General features: G+C 45.4%; 1 protein-coding gene across 2 annotated transcripts in view; it reads right to left on the bottom strand.

The window, feature by feature from the left end:
- TBX15 (T-box transcription factor 15) overlaps positions 1-22,847 on the bottom strand; it is a 160,856-nt gene that overhangs the window by 53,576 nt on the left and 84,433 nt on the right. The gene's annotated exons all lie outside the window — the stretch shown is intronic.

Genomic DNA, 22,847 nt, shown 5'->3' on the forward strand with positions numbered 1-22,847 from the left:
TGGGGGATGAGGGGGTATTATAGGGGGAGACAAGGAGGTAATATGGAGGGGGGGGGGGGTGAGGTGGTATTATAAAGGGAGACAAGGAGGCAATATATTGGGGGGTTGAGGGGGTATTATATAGGGGATAAGGGGGTATTATAGGGGGGGAGACAAGGAGGTAATATGGGGGGGGGTGCGGGAGTATTATATGGGGGATAAGGAGGTATTATAGGGGGGAAACAAGGAGGCAATATATAGGGGGATGAGGGGGTATTATATAGGGGATAAGAAGGTATTATAGGAAAAGACAAGGCGATAATATTTGGGGGGATAAGGGAGTATTATAAGGGGAGACAAGGAGGTATTATATGGGGATAATAAGGTTGTATTATATGGGTAGACAATGAGGTAATATATGGGGGGACGAGGGGGTATTATATAGGGGATAAGGTTGTATTATAGGGGGAGACAAGTAGGTAATATATTGGGGGATCAGGAGGTACTATATGGGGGATAAGAGGGTATTATTAGGGGGAGACAAGGAGGTAATATAGGGGGGGGGGGGATGAAGGGGTGTTATATGGGTGATAAGGGGGTATTATGGGGGGGGGGGGTGAGAAATCAGTTGTTATATGGGGCATGAGGTGGTAATACATGGGTGGACAAGGGGGTAAGATATGGGGGCATAAGAAGGTATTTTATGGGGAGTGATATATATTAAATGGGGGGACAAGGAGGTATTATATTGGGGGTATAAGAAGGTATTATATGGGGAATCAGGGTGTATTATGTGGGGGGAGTATAAAGGATATATTTGGGGGGGGGGCATAATTATGAGGATAAGGCATAAAATCAGATAACAGTATGGGGGGGTGGAGTCCAGTTGCAGGCACCCCCAACACAGTTCTGCCTATGAATGAAGTACATGCATACAGATGTTCCCTATTACAGCACAGGAATGGATCATGTGATCAGAGCAGACGCCCCATGCACTGGCAGCATCATGTACAAGTGGCATGGAAGGATCTGCAATACCGTTCAATAAAATCCTAATATGCACATAAAAAAACTTGACATTTAAACTATTAACATTTTATTCGGTAGGCAATAAAAGAGAACGGAGAACTTTCACCGGCTTGCTAACTCAATACAGCAATCATTGCTTTATGAATGACTCGCTAATTTGGTGCTTATATGCTAGTGTTAGGTTCTTGCTATGATAACAGGTTGTGCTGTGCGCAGCATGGGAGCAATATTGGGGGAGGTGAGCAAGGACCATAGAGAGGAGGATTAGCAAACTAGAGGATCAGCAGAGATAGGGGTTACTATTGAAAGGGGCATCAGCAGAGCTGGAGGAACTACTGAGCAGGAGATCAGCAGAGCCGGGTGGAACTACTGAGCAGATGTTCAGCAAAGATGGGGGTTGCTATTGAGTGGGGGATCAGCAGAGCTAGGGGTTACTATTGAAATGGGCATCAGCAGAGCTGGAGGAACTACGGAGCAGGGGATCAGCAGAGCTAGGGGCTACTACTGAGTGGGGGATCAGCAGAGCTGGGGGTTACTACTGAGTGGGGGATCAGCAGAGCTGGGGGTGACTATTGAGTGGGGGATAAGTAGAGCTGGGGGTTACTACTGAGTGGGGGATAAGCAGAGCTAGGGGTGACTATTGAGAGGAGCATCAGCAGAGCTGGGGGAACTACTGAGCAGGGGATCAGCAGAGCTGGGGGCTACTACTGAGTGGGGGATCAGCAGAGCTGGGGGTTACTACTGAGTGGGGGATCAGCAGAGCTGGGGGTGACTATTGAGTGAGGGATAAGTAGAGCTGGGGGTTACTACTGAGTGGGGGATAAGCAGAGCTAGGGGTGACTATTGAGTGGGGCATCAGCAGAGCTGGGAGTACTACTGAGCAAGGGATAAGCAGAGCTGGGGGTTACTACTGAGTGGGGCATTAGCGGAGCAGGGGGGTGACTACTAAGCAGGGGATCAGTAGAAAGCAGTACTATTGGGTGAGGGTTCAGCAGAGCAGGGGGTACTACTAAGCAGGGGTTCAGTAGAGAGCAGTACTATTGAGTGGGGGATCTGCAGAGCTGGGGGAACTACTGAACAGGGGATCTGCTGAATGAGGGTACTAATAAGATGGGGATCTGCTGAGCTGGGGTTCTGCTGGGCCCCTTTAAAACAAATAGAAATTGAACACACAAAGGTTGTAATTTTCCTGCTCAGAATAGAACACGTTCAGAATTTTCAGCTTAGTGAATAAGCAATTTAAAAAAAAAAAAAAATCACATTGCAAAGAACAGCCAATTGTGTGCAAGGAAAATGTAAAAAACTGGATTATTTCTTGCACCTGATTGGTTGAATGAAGGCAGCACAGCATAACCTCCTTCACAAAACTCACTTAGTAAAGTGACCATGCTCTACTCCTTCAGTAAATCAGCCCCAATTCATTACTATCAGATTAATATAAAAGGGTTTAATGAGTTACTCCGGCGGTGGGAAGTATTTTAGGCATCTTCGCCCGGCGGTGCCAGAATGAGCGTGAAGCCTCCAGTGAACTCTCCCCGCCCCCCGCCTACCCCGCCGAATATTTTTCTGTTTGGACAATGAAACAATTAGCGTGCTAAGTTTATCCAAAAGAGTAAACAACGTCTCCGCATCCAACAATCCGAGTGTATCCGACATCTGGAAGCGTTCAGGGTGAGGCGCTCGCGCTGCGTCTTTCTGGTCTGATGCCTTCTCCGGATAGATGACCTCTCCCTCCCCTGATACGGAGACATGTCACCTGAGGGGTCGCAGGAAACTGGCGGGTTGTTTCGACTTTACAGAGACCTTGTGATGTCACCTGTGATGTCACCAGTCCATATAGACCTCCATTTCACACACACTGCGCTATGGTATATGAAGGTGACACAACCAAGACTGCTCTGCCGGACGATAAAGCCGCTGACCCTCTCCTATTATCCTCTGTTATTGGTAACATGGAGCTGATGCTTGGTGACCACACATGGTCGTGTGACCACACTCAGGCCCTCATTGATCTTCACCAATAAGATTATATTCTGGGAATGACAGTTCCAGGCCAGCCAGGCCAAGGGATAAATCAGGGGTGAGGGTAGTCAGGAGGTGCCAATATATTTTTGTGCCACGTTCTCCACCTAGATGAAATTCAAGGATGTTCAAAGTCAGAAAACAACCCCTCGCTGTGTTCTGCCTCTCAGGCCGCGTACACACGCGCGGACTGTTTGCCCAACCTTGTTCGTCAAACAGTTTGGGCAAACAGTCCGCTCAAAATTTGCATGAGCGGACTTGCCCACACACGAGCGGACTGTTTGACGAACAAGGTTGGGCAAACAGTTCGCTCAACTTTTGAAATGAACGGACTCGCCCACGTAAGGAGGAGGCAAATCCGCCCATTTCGAGCGCGTGTACAGGTAGGCGGGGCCCGCGAAGGAGACGTCGCGGGCTCCGCCGCCTGGAATGGGCTTAAAGGGGAACCCCAACGCCGAAAAAAATCGGCGTGGGGGTTCCCCCAAAGTCCACACCAGACCCTTGTCCGAGCACGCTACCCGGCCGGCCAGGAAAGGGGGGCGAGCGAGCGCGCCCCCCCTCCTGAGCCGTACCAGGCCGCGTGCCCTCAACATGGGGGGTGCCTTGGGGAAGGGGGGGCCGCGCGGCCCCCCCACCCCAAAGCACCTTGTCCCCATGTTGATGAGGACAAGGGCCTCTTCCCGACAACCCTGGCCGTTGGTTGTCGGGGTCTGCGGGCGGGGGGCTTATCGGAATCCGGGAGCCCCCTTTAAGAAGGGGGCCCCCGGATACCGGCCCCCCACCCTATGTGAATGAGTATGGGGTACAATGTACCCCTACCCATTCACCTGTGAAATAAAGAACAAAAAAAAACACAACACATGGAAAAAGTATTTTATTGCACAGCTCCGGGGGTCTTCCGTCTTCGGGGGTCTTCTCGCCGGACTCCTCCGCTATGTGTGTGTAGCTCTTTTGCTAGCGGAGGAGTCCGGCTTTCTTCCTCCCCGCCGCCGGCCTCTTCTCCCGACTTCGGGGGTCTTGTCCCCCTCTTCGGTTCTTCTGCCGGGCCACCGCGCCTGGTCCGGTGGCCCGGTCTTCTGTCGCCGCTGCCTTCCGTTCTTCTGTCGCCGCCTTCGGTTCTTCTGCCGGGCCACCGCGCCTTCTTGTAGCTCTTTTACAGGCGGTGGCCCGGTCTTCTGTCGCCGCCGCCGACTTCCGTTCGTGTTCTTCTTCTTGTTCTTCTTGTTCTTCTCCAGGAGATGTTGACACGTCGCTCCCTCCGGCCGGAATGCCAGAGCCGCCCTGCGCTGTCACTTATATAGTGACAATGGGGCGGGGTCACATGGTATATGTCACATGGGTTGGTCACATGGTGACCCCGCCCCCTTACGATGTCATAGTCCCCATGTGACATCAACCCATGTGACCAACCCATGTGACATATACCATGTGACCCCGCCCCATTGTCACTATATAAGTGACCGCACAGCGCGGCTCTGGCATTCCGGCCGGAGGGAGCGACGTGTCAACATCTCCTGGAGAAGAACAAGAAGAACAAGAAGAAGAACACGAACGGAAGTCGGCGGCGGCGACAGAAGACCGGGCCACCGCCTGTAAAAGAGCTACAAGAAGGCGCGGTGGCCCGGCAGAAGAACCGAAGGCGGCGACAGAAGAACGGAAGGCAGCGGCGACAGAAGACCGGGCCACCGGACCAGGCGCGGTGGCCCGGCAGAAGAACCGAAGAGGGGGACAAGACCCCCGAAGTCGGGAGAAGAGGCCGGCGGCGGGGAGGAAGAAAGCCGGACTCCTCCGCTAGCAAAAGAGCTACACACACATAGCGGAGGAGTCCGGCGAGAAGAACCCCGAAGACGGAAGACCCCCGGAGCTGTGCAATAAAATACTTTTTCCATGTGTTGTGTTTTTTTTTGTTCTTTATTTCACAGGTGAATGGGTAGGGGTACATTGTACCCCATACTCATTCACATAGGGTGGGGGGCCGGTATCCGGGGGCCCCCTTCTTAAAGGGGGCTCCCGGATTCCGATAAGCCCCCCGCCCGCAGACCCCGACAACCAACGGCCAGGGTTGTCGGGAAGAGGCCCTTGTCCTCATCAACATGGGGACAAGGTGCTTTGGGGTGGGGGGGCCGCGCGGCCCCCCCTTCCCCAAGGCACCCCCCATGTTGAGGGCACGCGGCCTGGTACGGCTCAGGAGGGGGGGCGCGCTCGCTCGCCCCCCTTTCCTGGCCGGCCGGGTAGCGTGCTCGGACAAGGGTCTGGTGTGGACTTGGGGGGAACCCCCACGCCGATTTTTTTCGGCGTTGGGGTTCCCCTTTAAGCCCATTCCAGGCGGCGGAGCCCGCGATGTCTCCTTCGCGGGCCCCGCCTACCTGTACACGCGCTCGAAATGGGCGGACTTTCCGAGCTGGAACAGTCCGCTCATTTCGAAAGTACAGCGGACAGGCCCACACACGGGCGGACTGTTCGCTCAAACACAGTTTCAGCGGACAGTTTTTCGGAATTTCCGAAAGACTTTGTCCGTCCAACTGTCCGCTGAAACTGTCCGCTGAAAGCCCACACACGAGCGGACTGTCCGCCCAAACACTGTTCAGCGGACAAGGTTGGGCGAACAGTCCGCCCGTGTGTACGCGGCCTCAGCCTCTAAAAAGAGGACACCAGATATGGACCATAGCCACCAACGAACAAGCAAGAAGTCTATATGGACCATCGCCACCAACGAGCAAGCAAGAAGTCTATATGGACCATAGCCACCAACGAACAAGCAAGACATCTATATGGACCATAGCCACCAACAAACAAGCAAGAAGTCTATATGGACCATAGCCACCAACAAACAAGCAAGAAGTCTATATGGACCATGGCCACCAACGAACAAGCAAGAAGTCTATATGGACCATCGCCACCAACAAACAAGCAAGAAGTCTATATGGACCATGGCCACCAACGAACAAGCAAGACATCTATATGGACCATAGCCACCAACAAACAAGCAAGAAGTCTATATTGACCATAGCCACCAACAAACAAGCAAGAAGTCTATATGGACCATAGCCACCAACAAACAAGCAAGGAGTCTATATGGACCATAGCCACCAACAAACAAGCAAGAAGTCTATATGGACCATAGCCACCAACAAACAAGCAAGAAGTCTATATGGACCATAGCCACCAAACAAACAAGCAAGAAGTCTATATGGACCATGGCCACTAACAAACAAGCAAGAAGTCTATATGGACCATGGCCACCAACAAAGAAGCAAGAAGTCTATATGGACCATGGCCACCAACGAACAAGCAAGAAGTCTAGATGGACCATGGCCACCAACGAGCAAGCAAGAAGTCTATATGGACCATGGCCACCAACAAACAAGCAAGAAGTCTATATGGACCATGGCCACCAACAAGCAAGCAAGAAGTCTATATGGACCATAGCCACCAACAAACAAGCAAGAAGTCTATATGGACCATAGCCACCAACAAACAAGCAAGAAGTCTATATGGACCATAGCCACCAAACAAACAAGCAAGAAGTCTATATGGACCATGGCCACCAACAAACAAGCAAGAAGTCTATATGGACCATGGCCACCAACAAACAAGCAAGAAGTCTATATGGACCATGGCCACCAACGAACAAGCAAGAAGTCTATATGGACCATGGCCACCAACGAGCAAGAAAGAAGTCTATATGGACCATGGCCACCAACAAACAAGCAAGAAGTCTATATGGACCATGGCCACCAACAAGCAAGCAAGAAGTCTATATGGACCATGGCCACCAACAAGCAAGCAAGAAGTCTATATGGACCATGGCCACCAACAAGCAAGCAAGAAGTCTATATGGAGCATGGCCACCAACAAACAAGAGGTCTATATGGAACTGTTGGTGCTATATAAGTTCTGTATTATAATAATAATAATAATGGAGCATAGCCACCAACAAACAAGCAAGAAGTCTATATGGACCATAGCCACCAACGAACAAGCAAGACATCTATATGGACCATAGCCACCAACAAACAAGCAAGAAGTCTATATGGACCATAGCCACCAACAAACAAGCAAGAAGTCTATATGGACCATGGCCACCAACGAACAAGCAAGAAGTCTATATGGACCATCGCCACCAACAAACAAGCAAGAAGTCTATATGGACCATGGCCACCAACGAACAAGCAAGACATCTATATGGACCATAGCCACCAACAAACAAGCAAGAAGTCTATATTGACCATAGCCACCAACAAACAAGCAAGAAGTCTATATGGACCATAGCCACCAACAAACAAGCAAGGAGTCTATATGGACCATAGCCACCAACAAACAAGCAAGAAGTCTATATGGACCATAGCCACCAACAAACAAGCAAGAAGTCTATATGGACCATAGCCACCAAACAAACAAGCAAGAAGTCTATATGGACCATGGCCACTAACAAACAAGCAAGAAGTCTATATGGACCATGGCCACCAACAAAGAAGCAAGAAGTCTATATGGACCATGGCCACCAACGAACAAGCAAGAAGTCTAGATGGACCATGGCCACCAACGAGCAAGCAAGAAGTCTATATGGACCATGGCCACCAACAAACAAGCAAGAAGTCTATATGGACCATGGCCACCAACAAGCAAGCAAGAAGTCTATATGGACCATAGCCACCAACAAACAAGCAAGAAGTCTATATGGACCATAGCCACCAACAAACAAGCAAGAAGTCTATATGGACCATAGCCACCAAACAAACAAGCAAGAAGTCTATATGGACCATGGCCACCAACAAACAAGCAAGAAGTCTATATGGACCATGGCCACCAACAAACAAGCAAGAAGTCTATATGGACCATGGCCACCAACGAACAAGCAAGAAGTCTATATGGACCATGGCCACCAACGAGCAAGAAAGAAGTCTATATGGACCATGGCCACCAACAAACAAGCAAGAAGTCTATATGGACCATGGCCACCAACAAGCAAGCAAGAAGTCTATATGGACCATGGCCACCAACAAGCAAGCAAGAAGTCTATATGGACCATGGCCACCAACAAGCAAGCAAGAAGTCTATATGGAGCATGGCCACCAACAAACAAGAGGTCTATATGGAACTGTTGGTGCTATATAAGTTCTGTATTATAATAATAATAATAATGGAGCATAGCCACCAACAAACAAGCAAGAAGTCTATATGGACCATGGCCACTAACGAGCAAGCAAGAAGTCTATATGGACCATGGCCACCAACGAACAAGAAGTCTATATGGACCATGGCCACCAACAAACAAGAAGTCTATATGGAGCATGGCCACCAACAAACAAGAAGTCTATAACTGTTGGTGCTACATAAGTCTTGTATAATAATAATAATAATAATAATAAATAATAATAATGGAGCATAGCCACCAACAAACAAGCAAGAATTCCATAAGGAACATAGCCACTAATAAATAAGCAATCTATACAGAGTATAGTCATCAACAAACAAGCAAAAGGTCTATTAAGAGCATAGACACCATCAAGCAAACAAGCAATAGGTCAGTATGGAGCATAGACACCAAGAAACAAGACTAAACAAGTCTATAAGAAGCACAGCCACCAACAGACAAGCGGTCTATAATGAGCATAGTGGTGATTTGTTGGTGACAAGTGTTCTAAATGGAGCAGAGCCACCAACAAAAAAGCAGTCTGTGTGGAGAATAGCCTTCAACAAACAGTCTATATGGAGCATAGCCACCAACAAACAGTCTATATGGAGCATAGCCACCAACAAACAGTCTATATGGAGCATAGCCACCAACAAACAGTCTATATGGAGCATAGCCACCAACAAACAGTCTATATGGAGCATAGCCACCAACAAACAGTCTATATGGAGCATAGCCACCAAGATACAAGTCAAAACGTCTATAAGGAGCATAGCCACCAGCAAACAAGCATTCTATATAGAGCATAGGGCTGGTCTGTTGGTGATAAACAAGCATTCTACATAGCCTTAGAATAGCCATCAACAAAAAAGCAGACTATATGGAGCATAGCCACCAACAAACAAGCTGTTTATGAGGAGCATAGCCACCAATAAACAGTCTATAAAAAGCATAGCCACCAACAAACAGTCTATATGGAGCATAGACACCAACAATCTATATGGAGCATAACCATCAATAGTCTATATGGAGCATAACCACCTACAGTCTATATGGAGCATAGACACCAACAATCAGTCAATATGGAGCATAGCCGCCAACAAACAAGCTGTTTATGAGGAGCATAGCCACCAACAGTCTATATGGACCATAGCCACCAACAGTTTATATGGAGCATAGCCACCAACAATCAGCAAATATGGAGCATAGCCACCAACAAACAAGCTGTTTATGAGGAGCATAGCCACTAACAAACAAGCAATAATTTCATATGGAGCATAGCCACCAACAAACACACCATTTATAAGGATCATAACCACCAAGAAACAGTCTATATGGAGCATAGCCACCAATAAGCAAACGTTTCTAAAGAGCATAACCCCATCAGAGATGAGCGAATAATGGAAATGCTTTGACAGAGTGCGTTATTCCAATATACCCAGTACATCCAGTATACACCCAGTACATCCAGTATACACCCAGTACATCTAGTATACCCATTACCCAGTACACCCAACACATTCAGTATACCCAGTACATCCAGTATACACCCAGTACATCCAGTATACCCAGTACATCCAGTACATCCAGTATACACCCAGTACATCCAGTATACCCAGTACATCCAGTATACCCAGTACATCCAGTACATCCAGTATACCCAGTACATCCAGTATACACCCAGTACATCCAGTATACCCAGTACATCCAGTATACACCCAGTACATCCAGTATACACCCAGTACATCCAGTATACCCAGTACATACAGTACACCCAGCACATTCAGTATACCCAGTACATCAAGTATACCCAGTACATCCAGTACATCCAGTATACACCCAGTACATCCAGTATACCCAGTACATACAGTACACCCAGCACATTCAGTATACCCAGTACATCAAGTATACCCAGTACATCCAGTATACCCAGTATATCCAGTACATCCTGTATACACCCAGTACTTCCAGTACACCCAGTACATTTAGTAGACCCAGTACACCCAATAAACCCAGTATACCCAGTACACCCAGCACATTCAGTATACCCAGTGTACACCCAGTAAATCCTACATACCCAGCACACCCAGTATACAGAGTACATCCAACACATCCAGTATACCCAGTACATCCGGTATACCCAGCACACCCATCACATCCAGTACACCCAATACAGACAATATACCCAGCACACCCATTACACCCAGTACAGCCAGTATACCCAGCACACCCATTACGTCCAGTACAGCCAGTATACCCAGCACACCCATTACGACCAATAAGATTACTAAACTGGTAAATAATGTCTCAATGGGCCATTTACCAGTTCAGTGCAGAACCGTAGAAGGACCCACAATCAGGGGACACTGGGAGGGCGGGGGTCTGCATGCAAATACAGCCTGCCTAGGACCGCCCACTCCTCCAGTCTGACTCCCACCCACCAAGGCATTCTGATATTTGCATAACTCCTCCCAAGAGCCCGCCCACTGCTTGCAGTGGTAACAAGCACTTCCAGTTCATTTTCCAAATTGTTGCGACGCTGTCTCACCCCAAATGCTGCATGCTTTGCTCGGATTGGTCAAACCACTTTCCTGTGTGGAGACATGTTTTGGTGGCCCAGTGGAAGTAGAATCAGATTTATTTATATATCAAATTCATTAGTTCAGGCGATTTTTCCCAATGTTTTTTCTGCTTAATTTTTCTCCAATGTAGTAAAAAAGTTAAATAAAATTATAAAAAAAAAAAAAAAAATGTAGTAATGGCGGAATAAAGGATAAAACAAATGACACAACATTCCTTCTCCTTTCTGCTGAATGTAACAAATATTATCAGATAATCCTATCAATACTTGTCTTGTGGAAAAAATACATACATAAAATATATTTTGCTTTGAGATCCACTCTAAGGAATGTTATTTTGTGGCGATGAGAGATGGAAATATCTGTCACCCGAGTGAAAGTATCCATCTTTGTAACAAGAAAATTTGTAACAAGTTTAAAAAAAATATAATATTCCCGCAGCAAAAAAAGATATTTAATATTTCTCCTCCATCAACGCAGCAGAGAAGCCGCCAATATCAATCTACTGTTCTCCTGTAGTGATAGTAGGGCCCGGCGGGAGGAACCACAGACCATGGCGGGGGGAACAGATAGACGCGAGTCCCCGAGGCGTCAGATTCAGAAGATTATTTCATTCTTCTGGATTACAGCAAGCTGCAGAAGAGATTCTATATTTTTTTATGCAAAATAAAAAAAAAAAAAAAAATGCTGCAGCAAACACGAACAAATAAAATGCTTGACACAGCTTTATTAATACTATGAGAGACATTGTACCATACAGGAAGAAAAGGACATTTTTTATTATCATATTATAATTTGTATATATATAATATTGTATATAGTATTATTATAATAACTATTTTTTATTTTTATTTTTTTCACAATCAAAGGTTTTATTGAGAGTATATTCAGATTTACAATTAACATAGGATTATTATTACTACTACTATATTATTATTACTAGCAGCAGTAGCAGTATGCTATTTATTTACGTATTTTTTTTTTAAACATGACTTATTCAATATGCCAGGAAAAAAAATGCTTTTTTTATTTATATTTATTGCTATGTTATCCTTACTAGCAGTAGTAGTAGTATGCTATTTTTTTTATTTATGTTATTATTATTTTTTATATATACGAAAGAAGTGGCCCAGAAAGTAAGTGGTTAAATAAAGGCCTTGAATCAATTATTGGGATTTTTTTTTTATCAAAGACATGTAGCCGAATACATTTTGGTCAAAATTCATTAAGAAATTTGATTTTTTTTTATATTTTTTATTGGATATGTTTTTTCCTATATATATATATATATATATATATATATATATATATATATATATATATATATGTATATATATATAAATATATAACAATTATAAAATGATAATAAAACATTTCCTTTTCTTCCTGTATGGTACAAAAAGAAGAAAAGGAAATTTTTTATTATCATATTTTTTTTTTCCTTTAACATTTTTTTTTTCCGTGAAAGAATTTTATTGAAAATAAAATGCAAATACATATTATAATTGTTATATATATAATATTGTATATATTATTATTATAATTATTATTACTATATTATTATTACTAGCAGCAGTAGCAGTATGCTATTATTTATTTATGTATTTTTTTTTGTAAACATGACTTATTCAATATGGCAGAAAAAAAAATGTTTTTTTTAATTTATATTTATTGCTATATTATCCTTACTAGCAGTAGTAGTATGCTATTTTTTTACATTTATTTTATTATTATTATTATTATTTTTTATATATATATATACGAAAGAAGTGGCCTGGAAAGTAAGTGGTTAAATAAAGGCCTCAAATCAATATACACTTTTATATTTTTTATTGGATATGTTTTTTTTTGTAGCAGAAAGTAAACAATATTGTTATCATTATTATTTTTTAATTGTCTTAGTTTTTTTGGGGGTTATATCACAAAAAACAAAAACCCCAGTGGTGATCGAATGCCACCAAAAGAAAGCTCTATTTGTGTGAAAAAAATTATATCAATTTCATTTGGGTACAGTGTTGCATGACCGAGCGATTCTCAGTTAAAGTAGCGCAGTGCTGAATAGCAAAAAATGGCCTGGTCATGAAGAGAGGGGGGGGTAAAACATTCTGGAGGTCAGGTGCTTAAACAGCAAGCTTAGGCCCAAATCTACTGGCGATAAGAGCACAGGCTGGGGTTGTACATGGAGATACAGCAGTGTAGAAATGACCAGCAATAGGAAGTTCTATTCAACTATAATAGGCCAAAGTGTCCTAGAGATAAAGAGTCCCGGTGTTTTACTACAAGGATTAGGAGACAGATCAGGGGATACAATTGTGTAAAGTTTTCCAGCAGAAGGACAATTTTGATGAGCAAGGCTAAGCCCAAATCTACTCTACTAATCCTCCGTGGTTCCCCCGCAGCTGTCTGTGGCTTTAAGGAAAGTCTTGAAGTGCATGATGGTTTAAGAAAGTTCTCCCCACATATATTCTTTAGGACCGCGAATCTGGAACCCAGGGTAGCGGCAAACCCCAACTTCGTTCCCAATACTTCCGCACTCTACTGGCTTTGCATACACTTTAAAGACGTTGAAAATGGACGTGTTAAAGCAACGCAAGGATATAAGTTGTCAGGATTGATTCTGCCGAATGGTGAAAAATTTTAGGCCAATCTGCAACCAGATGTACAGACCCGGGAACTCATTGCAGGGAAGGTGGGAACCACTCATAATGGGCACAGCGGGTGTACAGACCCAGGAACTTAACACATGGATGGCGGGAACCCCTTATAATGGGCACATTGGGTGTACAGACCCGGGAACTCAGTGCAGGGATGGTGGGAACCCCTCATAATGGGCACAGCGGGTGTACAGACCCAGGAACTTAACACATGGATGGCGGGAACCCCTTATAATGGGCACATTGGGTGTACAGACCCGGGAACTCAGTGCAGGGATGGTGGGAACCCCTCATAATGGGTACAGCGGGTGTACAGACCCGGGAACTCAGTGCAGGGATGGTGGGAACCCCTCATAATGGGCACAGCGGGTGTACAGACCCAGGAACTTAACACATGGATGGCGGGAACCCCTTATAATGGGCACATTGGGTGTACAGACCCGGGAACTCAGTGCAGGGATGGTGGGAACCCCTCATAATGGGTACAGCGGGTGTACAGACCCAGGAACTTAACACATGGATGGCGGGAACCCCTTATAATGGGCACATTGGGTGTACAGACCCGGGAACTCAGCACAGGGATGGTGGGAACCCCTCATAATGGGCACAGAAGGTGTACAGACCCAGGAACTCAGCACAGGGATGGTAGAAACCCCTCATAATGGGCACAGTGGGAGTACAGACCTGGGAACTTGGCACAGGGATGGTGGGAACCCCTCATAATGGCCACAGAAGGTGTACAGACCCGGAAATGCAGCACAGGGATGGTGGGAACCCCTCATAATGGGCACAGAAGGTGTACAGACCCGGGAACTCAGCACAGGAATGGTGGGAAACTGCCATTCCTCTCCTTGACAGCGAGGTGAGAGGTTGCTAGTTCCTTTGCTCCTGTGCTTCCAGAGACCAGGGGCTAGAGTTACTCCTCTGCCCCAGGAAGGATGCTGGATCCTGGGGAGGACCCTGGCGGGGGCCCCCTGGATAGGCCTCAACCTGCGGAAGATTCTGGGCCTGGCCCAAGGAAGGATGAATCTCTGTCTTCCTTTAGACGGAGGATTGTGGAAACGCTGAAGCGGATTGAGAAGGAAGAGGAGAAGTTGGGAGCTTTGAAAGCTGAATTTAAAAAGAAGAAGCAGATTTGTGCCAAAGTCTTCAGTAAGAAGAGACCGGCTCTGAGGCCTGAATTGAAGGACCTGGAACAAGCTCTGCGGAAGCAGAAGGAATTGGTGAGTTCTCTGAAGGAGAATAGTGGAGCTTTTAAAGAAAAATATAAAAATGAGGAGCGATTTAATCAAATGAGGAAAGGAGCTTCTTCCTGCATGGAGAGCGAGGAGATGGAAGCAGAGAGTGAGAAAGTGGGCCCGGAGGATGAGCCCAGCTGTTCAACATCTCAGACACCTGCTGAGCCCTCAATGGCGGAGGCCTCTGTCCCCTTCCCTCCCCAGCAATATGGAACATCTGAGCCGGAGGTTGAAGGTTCTGACGTGCTGCATCTGATCAGCAAACTGGAGTCCAGTCCAGATTCAGCTCCCCAGGAAGGTGAGGAGAAGATGGACACCGTTCCTATTCCTGTGAAAGAAAGTCCTGTGGAGAGAGCAGGTGCAGGTACTGTGTGTGTGCAGGATGGTGGGATCTTTAATAACAATGGGCCTGCTGAGGGTTGTGGTACTGCAGACAGTCAGCCCAGAACCATAGACAATGTACTGCAAGCAAATACATCTGCTAATAACTGTCAGCTTCAGTCTGCAGAGAGGTCCATGGACAATACAGAGACTTTGCCTGGACCAGGCACAGCGGCTGTTCCTGTGAATGGTGGAGGAGATGCTGGGTGCAGTAGTACCACAGCTCTCCGGGAGTCTGCAGCAGCCAAGACTGTGATGGCTCCCAGGATTGAAGCAGAGTGTTCGGGGGAGGGGGTGGGTCCTGCTAATCAGAAGACTGCTATCCCAGCTGATTCAGACTCTCTGCCAGCAGGTTTGAATGTATCTGAGGACAAGACTGCAAAAGCTGGAAGAAAAACTTATGCTGGTGTTGCTGCCACAGGATCTGGGAAGGGGGAACAAGCAGGGAAGGAGCATGGGGACGTTTTATCTTTCTCCCTGTTTAAAAGGAGGAATGTTGTACAATTGAAATGGGAAGGCGATGGAAACCCCCCACATAGGAGGGTGGTGGTGGATAAAATCCTGCAGATGGGGTTTAGGCCTGCGGATATCTTCGCCCTGATCAGTCCGGCAGGTTCCTATGAATATGATTTGTCCTTTATCCGTCCCGAGTCTCTGGACATATTTTGGGAGAAGTTTGAACACGTGTGTAGGGGCCTGCCGGACTGGAAAGGGCTCATCCCCAAACTTATATCCCGCCAGCCCCTCATTAAGATGGTGACAATACTTGTGCGCAATGAATCTATACCCCAAGGGGATCTGACTGTATGGTTGAGGAGGTATGGGGACGTCCTGAGCCCCCTGAGAAAGATTTTGGACGATCGGGGAATATGGACAGGGGGATGGTCTGTGCAGCTGAAACTAAAGGTTATTGATAATGTCGTCCAGCATCTGCCATCCTCAGCTTTCCTGGGGAGGGACAGGCTGACCATCTTCTACCCGGGTCAGCCAAAGCTCTGCAATAAATGTGGAGATAAAGGGCATCTTGCATCCTCCTGTCCAGTGATGAAGTGCTCCCTGTGTCAGGGTATAGGGCATTTGGCAAAGGATTGTAATATTATAAGGTGTAATCTGTGCAATGCAGTGGGACATCCTTATAGTCAGTGTCCTGAGGCAATGCACAATAAGCCTGAGCTCATGAGGGAGTTCTTCCGTCTGGACATGGAGGATGCACAGAGCTCATCAGCTGGAGGGCCTGTGATTCCATCGGAGTCTGTGCCCATACCCAATGTGTCTCCCCAGTCTGTGCCAATACCCAATGTGTCTGTGTCTCCCCAGTCTGTGCCCATACCCAATGGGTCCGTGTCTCCCCAGTCTGTGGTTCCCCAGTCTGTGCCAGTACCCAATGTGTCTGTGTCCTCCCAGTCTGTGCCAGTACCCAATGTGTCTGTGTCCGCCCAGCCTGTATGTAAAGTTTCAGTTGCCAAGAATGTGTCCAATCCTTCTGTGTCTTATCCTTCTGTGTCTTCTAAAATTGCAGAGGCAGCAAGAGGTGCTGAGGCTGGTGCATCAGGTGTGGTGCCAGTCCCCCTCCCCCGACGCTGCAGGGTTCCTATTGCAGATCGTGGGGGCCAGAGGAGTGGGGAAAATAGTGGGGAGGCTGGCCTGGTGGTAGATAAGGGAAGGGAGAGTGGGGGGGAGGGGGTTGAAGGGGAGGATAGGTGTGGGGAGGCTGGTTGTGGTTTATCCAAAGATGATATGGAGTGGTTGGAGGATAGGAGGAGGAGGGGCAAAAGAAGGAAAAAAAGGGGTTCAGTTCCCTTAAATCCTGTAGTTTTGCCTTTGGAAAATAAGTTTAAGGTCCTGTCGGACGATGATGATGATGATGATTGGGACTCGTTCAGTTCAGCGTCCTCCATGGATGATGAGTGCCAGGGCGCAACAAAGCGTGCTGGTTCTCCAGGCAGAGGGAGTAGTCAGGCTAAGAAACGTCTGCCTCAATTACCCTAATGGCAGTTCCCACTCCGATAAAAGTGGCAACCATTAATGTTGCCAGCTTGAGATCAGTAAGCGCTCGTCATATGGCCTTATTTTTGCTCAGCGAGTTTGATGCTGACATTTTGTTTTTACAAGAGACCCATCTGAATAGTCTGGCTGATATACATCTGGCAAAGAAGGAGTGGAGACGTGGTCCCTCATTTTGGTCTCTTGCGGCCGAGCCTTACAGCGGGGTTGCAGTCCTTTTTTCTGGTATGGTAACGTGCCGGCGGGTAATTGAGGTAGAGATTGGGAGATGCATGGTCTTGGACGTCTCTGTAGGGGGGCAGGACTTGCGCCTGATTAACATCTATGGTCCCCAGACGAAGTGGGACAGGAAATGCCTCTTTACAAAGATTAAGCCTTTTCTTTTTACGGCCCAGCAGGTTATCTTTGGAGGTGATTTCAACACCATTACTAGGTCTAAAGACAGGAGAGGTTTCAGAGATAAGCTGGGCTATGACACCCTTTTTCTCAATGCGATAGTTAGGGAAGCAGGTCTGGTAGATGCGCACATTAAGCGTTGCCCAGACAGCACGGGGTTCACTTTTCAGAGAGGCAGTAGTCAGAGTAGGATAGATAGGTTTTTTTTAAAGGGAGACTCTGCTTTTTCGGCACCTGTGTGCCGGGCAGTGGAGTTTTCTGATCACTGTATTCTATCTGTGACTCTGAATGCCTCAGACATGCCACCTAGGGGGAGGGGTATCTGGAGATTGAATTCGGCCCTCCTGGAAGACGAGAGAGTAAGACAATCCTTTGAGGACTTTTTTCAAGCACAGGTAACGATCCTAGACTTTTGCAACAGCAAGTCAGAATGGTGGGAGCTTGTAAAACAGCAGACTGTTAGGCTTTTCAAGGCCATAGGAAGAAAGAAGCAGCGAGATAAGTATATCACCTACCAGCGTTTGCGGAGGAAACTTGACCGCCTTGTTTCGAATGGAGGAGATTCTGGGGCGATCTCTGAGGTGAAGCTCCTCCTTAGGAGACATGAATATGACCGGCACGCCTCTTTGGTTCAGGAGAGGGATTACGGGAAATACCATTCGCCTGACCCTTACCAGAACTGTAAACAGAGCGTAGCAGTTAAGACGGTCAATGGCCTGAAGGACAGTACGGGCTCTCTGACGAAGTCTAGGTCAAGGATCCTGGAGGTTGTCAGGTCATACTATGCCGATCTCCTGGGAGGAAGGAACCTTGATCGGACAAGGATGTTGGGTTTTTTGGACTCTACACCAGGACTGGAGAGTAATGTTCCTTTGATGAATTTGACAGATGAAATCACTGCAGATGAGGTAGTCCAGGCTATTGATAAACTGGCCATCAAGAAAACGCCAGGGCCAGATGGGTTGACAGCTGAGTTTTATAAATGTTTTAAGACGATCCTGGCTCCCTACCTTGCGGAGGTTTTTAATAGCTGTTTGCAGGAGGGTTCTCTCCCTCCCTCCATGAGGCAATCTGCAGTGATCCTTCTGTCAAAGGGTAAAGATCCTTCGATTATTGAGAATTGGCGCCCCATTAGCCTTCTTAATGTCGATAGAAAGATACTGGCAAAGATTTTTTTCTGGCGATTATCGCCAGTGGCAGGCAGTTTGTTATCCCACCACCAGCACTGTTCGGTCCAAGGTAGAAGCACTTTCTCAGCAGTGTTAGCCGTCCGGGAGGCCTTGGAGCGTTGTAGGGCTGCTGGTTGGGGTAAATTTTTGCTGACATTGGATCAGGCTAAGGCCTTTGATAGGGTTAATCATGAGTACTTATGGCTCCTTCTTGGCAGATATGGCCTGGGGGGGGGTTTCATTGATTGGCTCAAGATTTTGTACAAAGGGGCTGAAAGCTTTCCGCTAGTTAATGGTTGGGTCGGGCAACCCTTTGTGGTTGGCTCAGGTGTGCGTCAGGGGTGCCCATTGAGTCCTCTGTTATATGCATTTGCAATCGACCCCTTCGTCAGAAGGCTGGAGAATGGGCCATTGTGTGGGGTACCTTTGGGCATCGCTGGTGAGCCTCCTTTGAAAGTTGTGGCCTATGCTGATGATGTTTCTGTTTTTGTCTCTGGGACTGGGGAGGCGCAGGAGGTGGTCTCAGTGATAACGCAGTATTCAGAGGCATCAGGTTCAAAGGTCAACCAGGACAAGTGTGAAGCTTTCTGGATGGGCGTGGAAGGTGAGAGCTTTGTTCTCCCGGATGACTTCCCGGAGCCCCAGCAAAAAATTAGAGTTCTAGGCATTGAATTTGGCCCAGGTGACTATGGTCATGCAAATTGGGTGAACAGGCTGGAGAATGCCAATGCCAAGGTGGCAAGCTGGAAAGGTTGGCAGCTTTCCTTGAGGGAAAAGGTTGATCTGATCAAGACTTACCTGATTCCGATTTTTCTATATGTCAGTTTTGTTTGCGTTTTGCCAGCTTCTCTCTATACCAGGGTCTATACTTGTTTCTTCCAGCTGTTATGGGGGAACAGAATAAACCTTGTCAAAAGGAATGTGACTTACCTTTCTAGGCGGGAGGGTGGTCTAGGGATGATCAACCCTGTAGTCTTTTTCTCTCTGATGTTTGTGAAGTACAATCTTGGTAACATGTTGGCAGAGAGACCGCCTGGGTGGGTTGGTATTTTCCAGTCCTGGTTTAGGCCCTTTCTGCGAGACTGGGAAAATGGTGGGCCAGTGAAAAGCCTGAGGGTCAAGCATGATAAGCTCCCGGCTTATGTTGCCCCGTGTTTGAAAATACTTCGGCAGTGGCAAGTAACGGCAGGAGAAGTCAGATCTCTTCCAAGGAAACTTCTTGAGAAGCGGATCATGAGCTCTGTTTTTTGCGAGCCACTGGCCTTGAGGGATTGCCCAAGCCTGGTTTTGGGGGTGGGTTTGCGGTTGATTAATTTGGAGAGAATCCCAATGAAGTTTAGGGATCAGGCTTGGCTTGCCTTTCATGGAAAACTATATGTGAAGGGCAACTTGAAGTTTCTTTCCATGAGTGATCGGGGCTGCCCGAGAGTGGAGTGTGGAGGAGTGGTGGAGTCCATGGATCACTTTCTACTTCAGTGCCCTTTTAATATAGAGGTGTACAAGAGGGTGGGGAGGGCTCTGAGTATACCCTTCCTCCCCCATATGAGTTATGCAGAGTGGGTGTATGGGGCTTTCCAGACTCGTCGGGATTATGATTTGGAAACACTTTTTTTAGTTAGTTTAGTAGTCCATTATTTCACGTGGAGCGCACGGTGTCAGGTATCCTTACGGGGTAAAATCCTCCCTGTGGAAGTGGTGATACAGAACATTCTGGGTGAGGTTGGGAAGATTCGGGGTCTTGAGAAAGACAGGTGGCAGCAGGAGGCCTGGATAAAGGCGTGGAGGAATATCAGGGCTCTGTAGCTGCTGCCTGTTGATCTCGGGGTGTGCGGCTTTCTTTGTATTCTTCTTTCACTCCCTTAGATTTTCAGATCAAATACAATTTTGATAAAAGGCTACATGCATGGTGACGGTGATGTTCCTTAGTCTGGCTCTCCCATAGGGATTATGTAATGCGCAATTTGTTTTTGCACTGTTTATTTTGTTCTTGTTCTTTCTGGTTTGTATAATTATATTCAATTATTTTGTAAATATGTTTTTATTTATTTATTATGGTTTTATTGTATATAAGTTGTTGTTTGTAAGATTTTCAATAAAACAAAATTAACCCCTCATATTGGGCACAGCAGATGTAAAGACCCGAGAACTTAGCACAGGGATGGTGGGAACCCCTTATAATGGGCACAGCGGGTGTAAAGACCCGAGAACTCAGCACAGGGATGGTGGGAACCCCTCATATTGGGCACAGCGGGTGTAAAGACCCGAGAACTTAGCACAGGGATGGTGGGAACCCCTCATAATGGGCACAGCGGGTGTACAGACCCAGGAACTTGGCACAGGGATAGCGGGAACCCCTCATAATGGGCACAGCAGGTGTACAGACCCAGAAGATCACAATTGTCTCCAATGTCCTTGTATGATGACATTAACAGGATCCTTCACTGGAGACACCTGAACTCCACCATTCGGAGGGGGTTCACATACCTTTTCCTATGCAATGGATATACCGTATCACCAGTGTCTATAATCTAACATCAATCAAGCAATCTGCCCTTATACATTACAACATCAACCACCAATTAGTGAAATGCCTTCCCAATGGTTGGGCAGATCCCAATAATATCTCTGAGGCTTATATCGTAATTGCTTATATCTCAAAAGTCAGCGATTTCACCGACATACAACGGATAACGGAATAACAAGCGTGAAATGTGAAGACGGGAGGCAAAAGTCACATAAACACAACATAAACCCAAACGCTATCATCCCAGAGGGGAAATTCTGTTCATTTTTATCATTTAACTTCATCAACCATCATATATATCATATAATAACGTCATCAACCATCATATATATCATATAATAACGTCATCAACCATCATATATATAATATAATAACATCATCAACCATCATATATATCATATAATAACGTCATCAACCATCATATATATCATATAATAACGTCATCAACCATCATATATATCATATAATAACTACATCAACCATCATATATATCATCTAATAACTTCATCAACCATCATATATATCATCTAATAACTTCATCAACCATCATATATATCATCTAATAACGTCATCAACCATCATATATATCATCTAATAACTTCATCAACCATCATATATATCATCTAATAACGTCATCAACCATCATATATATTATCTAATAACTTCATCAACCATCATATATATCATCTAATAACGTCATCAACCATCATATATATCATATAATAACGTCATCAACCATCATATATATAATCTAATAACGTCATCAACCATCATATATATCATCTAATAACTTCATCAACCATCATATATATCATATAATAACGTCATCAACCATCATATTTATCATATAATAACTTCATCAACCATCATATATATCATCTAATAACTTCATCAACCATCATATATATCATCTAATAACTTCATGAACCATCATATATATCATCTAATAACTTCATCAACCATCATATATATCATATAATAACGTCATCAACCATCATATATATCATCTAATAACTTCATCAACCATCATATATATCATCTAATAACTTCATCAACCATCATATATATCATCTAATAACTTCATCAACCATCATATATATCATCTAATAACTTCATCAACCATCATATATATCATATAATAACTTCATCAACCATCATATATATCATATAATAACTTCATCAACCATCATATATATCATCTAATAACGTCATCAACCATCATATATATCATCTAATAACTTCATCAACCATCATATATATCATCTAATAACGTCATCAACCATCATATATATTATCTAATAACTTCATCAACCATCATATATATCATCTAATAACGTCATCAACCATCATATATATCATATAATAACGTCATCAACCATCATATATATAATCTAATAACGTCATCAACCATCATATATATCATCTAATAACTTCATCAACCATCATATATATCATATAATAACGTCATCAACCATCATATTTATCATATAATAACTTCATCAACCATCATATATATCATCTAATAACTTCATCAACCATCATATATATCATCTAATAACTTCATGAACCATCATATATATCATCTAATAACTTCATGAACCATCATATATATCATATAATAACGTCATCAACCATCATATATATCATCTAATAACTTCATCAACCATCATATATATCATCTAATAACTTCATCAACCATCATATATATCATCTAATAACTTCATCAACCATCATA

The sequence above is a fragment of the Lithobates pipiens genome, unplaced genomic scaffold (genome assembly GCF_037356315.1).
Source record: "Lithobates pipiens isolate NorthernLeopardFrog02 unplaced genomic scaffold, aLitPip1_a1.2 Scaffold_16, whole genome shotgun sequence".
Taxonomy (NCBI): Eukaryota; Metazoa; Chordata; class Amphibia; order Anura; family Ranidae; genus Lithobates; species Lithobates pipiens.